Below are 6,427 nucleotides of genomic sequence, written 5' to 3' on the forward strand. Positions count from 1 at the left end.
ATTTTTTGCAGATGTAGCCCCGTACTGTTGAGATATCATACAGAGAGAGTCTCGGCTTGCAAATGCGCCCATATACCAGAGGGAGACCCCTCATTAGATTGTGTGCATCCAACCAAAGCCAAAATACAACTCATGAAGGGAAGAGGGTAAATGTCTGGGACCAGTGGGGTTTTGTTTTTGTTTTTGTTTTTTTTTTACTCCTGTAATCCATAAGCTGCTCTGCAAGAGGCTCTCCAGAGTCATTCTGGCTCGTCTTGTCTGGACTCAATGACTTGGTCACCACTGAAAACAGTTACAATTATTAGAATACTTTCCAATCAGCTTGGAAGCTTAGCTGCTGCTGAATATGTGCAATCTCTGGGAAATGCACACATTGTCTTTTCGTTGTACCTGCCGCTAAGTTGAGTCAGTAGGGCACAAATCCCTTTGTTAGAGTAACAGACAGGTGTATTGACAATTTCTGTGATGGCAAGACCGTGAAGAAAAAGACTCTTTCCTTGAGTCGGCAAAATACATTGGAATATAAATTAGTACATCTCTTTAGGGAAAACTAAGAACATAAAGAGATGCTTCAGTTTCTAGCCAAAGGTGCAGTGACAGAAATCAGATTAAACCCACCTTCCAAATCTCACTCTCCACCTTTGTCCCACTCCCAAAGGAATAAAAAAACACAAAAATACGTGAAATACTGATTTCTAAGACACTGGAAATCAGGCAGCAAAGGATAGCAAGCCTTGAGAGGTGACAAACAAACAAGATGAGTCTTGTCATGGGCCCACCTTCCTGCTTTCAGTGAGTTCCCAGCTGGGCACCAAGAGGAGGATTTCAGGTCAATTTTTCATTTGACTCTGGAGATGAAGCTGAATATTGGTGGAGAGTAAGGCAGCTAGAGCTCACAGGACAAAGATCCAGTGATTCTTATTTGCAAAAGCAGATGTAAAGAGCAAAGGTATGGATATCAAAGCTGAAAGGGGAGTTCAGGGAATTGGGAAATTAGGATTTACCTATATACACTATTGATGCTATGTATGACAGCCCTTATGGCAGAAAGTGAGGAAGAAATTAAAGAGCCTCTTGATGAAAGTGAAAGAGGAGAGTGAAAATGTTGTTTTAAAGCTCAACATCAGAAATCTAAGATCAGGGCATCCAGCCCCATTACTTCATGGCAATAGATGGGGAAACAGTAGAAACCATGGCAGACTTCCTTTTTCTGAGCTCCAAAATCACTGCAGATGGTGACTGCAGCCATGATATTAAAAGATGCTTACTCCTTGGAAGGAAAGTTATCACCAACCTAGACAGCATATTAAAAAGCAGAGATATTACTTTGCCAACAAAGGTCCGTCTAGTCAAGGCTATGGTTTTTTCCAGTGGTTGTGTATGGATGTGAGAGTTGGATATAAAGAAAGGTGAGCACAGAAGAATTGATGCTTTTGAACTGGTGGTGTTAGAGAAGACTCTTGAGAGTCCCCTCGACGGCAAGGAGATCCAACCAGCCCATCCTAAAGGAGATCAGTCCTGGGTGTTCATGGGAAGGACTGATGTTGAAACTGAATCTCCAATATTTTGGCCACTTCATGTGAAGAGCTGACTCATTTGAAAAGACCCTGATGCTGGGAAAGATTGAGGGCAGGAGAAGAAGGGGATGACAGAGGATGAGATGGTTGGATGGCATCACCAACTCAGTGGACATAGGTTTGGGTGGACTCCGGGAGTTGGTGATGGACAGGAGGCCTGGTGTGTTACGGTTCATGGGGTCACAAAGAGTCAAACATGACTGAGCGACTGAACTGAGTGTATGGCATAGGGAATTACTGGATGCTCTGTGGTTACCTAAATGAGAAGGAAATCCTAACAAGAGGGGATATATGTATATGTATAGCCGATTCACTGTGCTATTAACACAACATCATAATTAACACATCGTAAGGCAGTTATACTCAAATAAAAGTTAATAATAAAAAAAGAAACATGAAGAAAGGTCCAGTGATGAGACAGTGGGAGACAGAGAATGCTGAGATATGAAAGGGTCTCCCTCAAGTATTCAGCAGAGTAATGATCCGGGTATCCTTATGAAGAAAGTGCCTGAGGCCAAGGAAAGAACATTTTTAAAGGATCTGGAAAACGCCTGGTGCTCACCACACAGGACAAGCAATCGTATGTAAGTGATCTCCCACACGACTGGACTATTATAACTCATGGGCCATTGGGAAGAACATTCAAAAAACTCTTGTGATGGACAGGAGGCTTGGCTGTTAAAATGCTGCACTCAGTATCCCGTAAATTTGGAAAACTCAGCAGCGGCCACAGGACTGGAAAGGTCGGTTTTCATTCACTCCAAACAAAGGCAGTGCCAAAGAATGTTCCAACTACCACACAATTGCGCTCATCTCACATGTTAGCAAAGTAATGGTCAAAATTCTCACTGTGAGGCTTTCACAGTATGTAAACTGAGAATGTCCATATGTGCAAGCTGGATTCAGAAAGGCAGAGGAACCAGAGATCAAATTGCGACATCGTTGATTCATAGTAAAAGCAAGAGGGTTCAGAAAATATCTACTTCTGCTATCTTGAGTACGCCAAAGACTTTGACTGTGTGGATCACAACAAACTGTGGAAAATTCTTCAAGAGATGGGAATACAGACCACCTTACCTGCCTCCTGAGAATCTGTATGCAGGTCAAGAAGCAACAGTTAGAATCAGACATGAAAAACGGACTGGTTCCAAACTGAAAGGAGTATGTCAAGACTGTGTGCTGTCACCCTGCTTATTTAACTTCTATGCAAAGTACATCATGTGAATGCTGCCTGGATGAAGCACAAGCTGGAATCTACATTTCTGCAAGAAATATCAATACCCTTATAATCAGACGACACCAGGTTTATGGCAGAAAGCGAAAAGGAAGTAAAGAGCCTCTTGATGAAAGTGAAAGAGGAGAGTGAAAAGCTGGCTTAATATTCAACATCCAAAAAGTAAGATCATGGCATCCGATCCCATCACTTCATGGCAAATAGATGGGGAAACAATGGACACGTGAGAGACTTTATTTTCTTGGCTCCAAATCACTGTAATGGGGACCACGCCATGAAATTAAAAGACGCTTGCTCCTTGGAAGAAAAGCTATGACCAACCTAGACAGCATATTAAAAACCAGAGATATTCCTTTGCCAACACAGTCGGTCTAATCAAAGCTATGGTTCTTCCAGTAGTCGTGTATGGATGTGAGAGTTGGACTATAAAGGAAACTGAGTACCAAAGAATTGATGCGTTTAAACTGTGTTGGAGAAGCCTCTTGAGAGCCCTTGGACTGCAAGGAGATCCAACCAGTCCATCCTAAAGGAAATCAGTCCTGAATACTCATCAGAAGGACTAATGCTGAAGTTGAAGCTCCAATATTTTGGCCACCTGGTGGGAAGAGCTGACTCAGTGTAAAAGTCTCTGATGCTGGGAAAGATTGAAGGCAAGAGAGGAGTGGGTGGCTGAGGATGAGATGGTTGGATGGCATCACCGACTCAATACACATGCATTTGAACAACTCCAGGGTTTGGTGAGAGACAGGGAAGCCTGATGTGTTGCTGTCCTTGGATCACTACTGAACTGAAGAAACTGGGGAACAGTTCCTTACAACCAGAAAGCTCCATAGGGCCTACAACCAGCCCATCTTTCTCTGCTCTGAGTCACCTTGTAGAACAAGCCACAGTCAGCGAATCCAAGGAGGGCACAGGACAAAGCTGACTGCAGGATACTTTGACCGCCTGATATCCCCTCACCTTTTCATCTGGCCCTACATCGTCTCTCTACCTGTGACACCTATTATTCTCTGAAAACCAAGAAGTTCGTCCCTTGTGAAGACACTTCGCTTTCCCTCACCCCAGCACACCGCGGGGACAATCTGATTTGAGTCAGAGAACAAAAAGGGAACGAATTCAACTCTATACCGCGGTTTCCAGCCAAAGACACAAGGATGAAGAGGGTCAGGTCTGCGGATTGAGCTGATCCAGGAGGAAAAGCAGCCGGTCCTCGAGCCGCTATCAGGGAGGCCCCGAATCAGGTCAAGATCAGGGAGTAGATGGACCCGCCCATCACCAGCTGAGAACCAAGTGGCCCCTGCTTCGCAAGTTAGGTTCAGAAAGAGAGCTTGACCTCTCACCACACCTGGATTCCAGGTCTTCCCTCACGACCTGCGGAGCCTACCTTGTCCAGTTCTTGGATGAGGCTGAACCTCTGATCCAGCGGCGTCGTTGCGCTTTGTCACACCTTCGGGGGCAGGGGATGGATCCGTCCCCTCGGCGCGCTCCACTCGCCGGCCCCCGAAGCCCTGTGCCCCACCATTTCTGCTGCAGGGAGCCGTGTGTCTGTGGTCCCTCGGGCGTCCGCTGTGCGTCCACCCTGACGGGGAGAGGACCACCTCACCCCTCGTCCCGTCCACGTGGGACGTCAGCATGCCGGACGCGACAGAAAACGATGAATCCGCTCCTCTGTCTGGAGGTGGGAGGTGACAACTAGGACCTGCAGGGGAGGAAAGCAAGGCGAAATCTCGAGAAACGCCCTGATCTAAAGCCCTTTTCAAGTCTGCCTCTTTGGGAACTCAGGCCTCTAGCGCGCTTGAGGTGCTGTCGCGCTCACACTCTCGACCGCACTCGGAGTCCAGCGGAACCAGGAGGAGCCCTGCGGCCTGGGGGCCGGTGCGCATGCGGCCCGCGCCTGCCTCGGGTCTGAGCCCGTGAACCTCAGACGCGAAGGCAACGCTGCACTGAGAAAAGGAGGAAAGCCACTGCTGGAGGAAAGGGCACGTGCATTCCCCAGATTGAGAAGCTCTACTGCTAAAGGAAACCAGAGACAGACAGACACACAGACAACCTTGCATTAAACCCTTTCAGCGAAAAGAAACTCTGCCTGCTGTGAGGTACATACGAAGACCCTTCAAGACACCGGCTTTCTGAAAAACAAAACAAAACAAAACAAAACGCCTTTACCTCTCTTAAACTCGCGCTCCACGACCTGTTGAACAGCAAAATTATAAAAGGAAAACAAGAGGCGTTTCAGACATTGTAAAATGTAAAACTAAAGCGGTCCTTCAAAGCAGAATCTCAAGTTTGGAATGAAGACGGTTAGATCTGCGTGGACCGCGCCTGGCTCCTCTGCGGCTTTATGCTGGGCCTGGTAGGCAAGGAATTCAACAAATGACCCGAGCCTCAGTCTTTGCGGCGGTTCTGCTAAACCTAAAGCGTGCTGATGCAAGTCTGGACTGAAACTAGAGGACTAGCATCAGCCACAGAGGCAGGAATCTGAGGAACCCCCCGGTGCTAGGCGGCGCCGGAGAAGCGCTGCTCTGAAAGGCCTGCGAGAGAGGAGCGCACGGGTCAGGCGGGGCAGAGGGGAGGGCGGGTCCTCTGTTTCCCGAGTGGGGATTGGAAGCATCGAGCCAGGTCCCCGCTGGCGCCATGAAAGGGACTCCAAGGCACTGGATCTGCCTCTGGAAGGGCTGTGTCCACCTTGACGACGGTGGGGCCACCTGGGGCTCAGACGCACCTTACTCCCCCCGCTCCGGAGGCTTCTGAGAACTGGGGAGTCAGGGGAGGCGACCTCTGCTCTTGGGCGCAAAGCTGGCACACAGGGACCTCGCCCCGGGAGAGGCGAGGAACCCTAAATCAGGCCCTTTCAGGAACTGCAGATCCTTGCCTGACGGATTGTTTTCAGAGTCCTCTTCCTTTGAAAATTTGAAGGTCAGGTGTGTTCAAAACATGCAGTTCTTGAATATGTCACTAGACACAAAGTGGTCGTGTGGTTTCCGTAGTGTAGTGGTTATCACGTTCGCCTAACACGCGAAAGGTCCCCGTTCGAAACCGGGCGGAAACAACTTCACTTTCCTCCAAGGTTTTAGATTCACATTTTAAATACAAAATAGAGGTCTGCCTCGTGGAATGAGGCTTGCAGCTTCAGCTTCAGCATCAGTCCTCCCAAAGAATATTCAGGGTTGATTTCCTTTAGGACTGACTGGTTTCATCTCTCCTTGACCTGCATACAGGTTTTTCTGGAGGCAGTAAGATGGTCTGCTATTCCCACCTCTTGAAGAATTTTCCATATTTTGTTGTGATCCACACAGTCAAAGGCTTTAGTGGAGTCAATGAAGCCAGAAATAGATGTCTTTCTGGAATTTCTCTTGCTTTTTCTATGATGCGATGGAGGAAAAATGCAGGGAAAAAAAGGAGGAAATGGATAGAACCAAATTAATTGGAGAAATATACGGAAAAGGTTAACTTAGAGAGTGCTACACAAACAATGGAGGAAATGTCCTTGGTAAAAGGCGTTTACAGGGTGATGACGATGAGCCTACTCTTTCATGCATTCTAGGATTCCCAGTCAACCTGCTTTCCTCCAGAGATCCTCTCTGAGGATCAGAGACTACCTGGACGTAAGTCCTTG

At 47.4% G+C, this 6,427-nt stretch overlaps 1 non-coding gene across 1 annotated transcript; it reads left to right on the plus strand.

Moving 5' to 3' along the window:
• Positions 1-5,788: 5,788 nt before the first annotated feature.
• On the plus strand, positions 5,789-5,860 carry TRNAV-AAC. Its single transcript has one exon. It is a non-coding gene; the product is annotated as a tRNA-Val (tRNA).
• The last annotated feature ends 567 nt before the right edge of the window (positions 5,861-6,427 follow it).

The sequence above is a fragment of the Capra hircus genome, unplaced genomic scaffold (assembly GCF_001704415.2).
Source record: "Capra hircus breed San Clemente unplaced genomic scaffold, ASM170441v1, whole genome shotgun sequence".
In the NCBI taxonomy this organism is placed as follows: Eukaryota; Metazoa; Chordata; class Mammalia; order Artiodactyla; family Bovidae; genus Capra; species Capra hircus.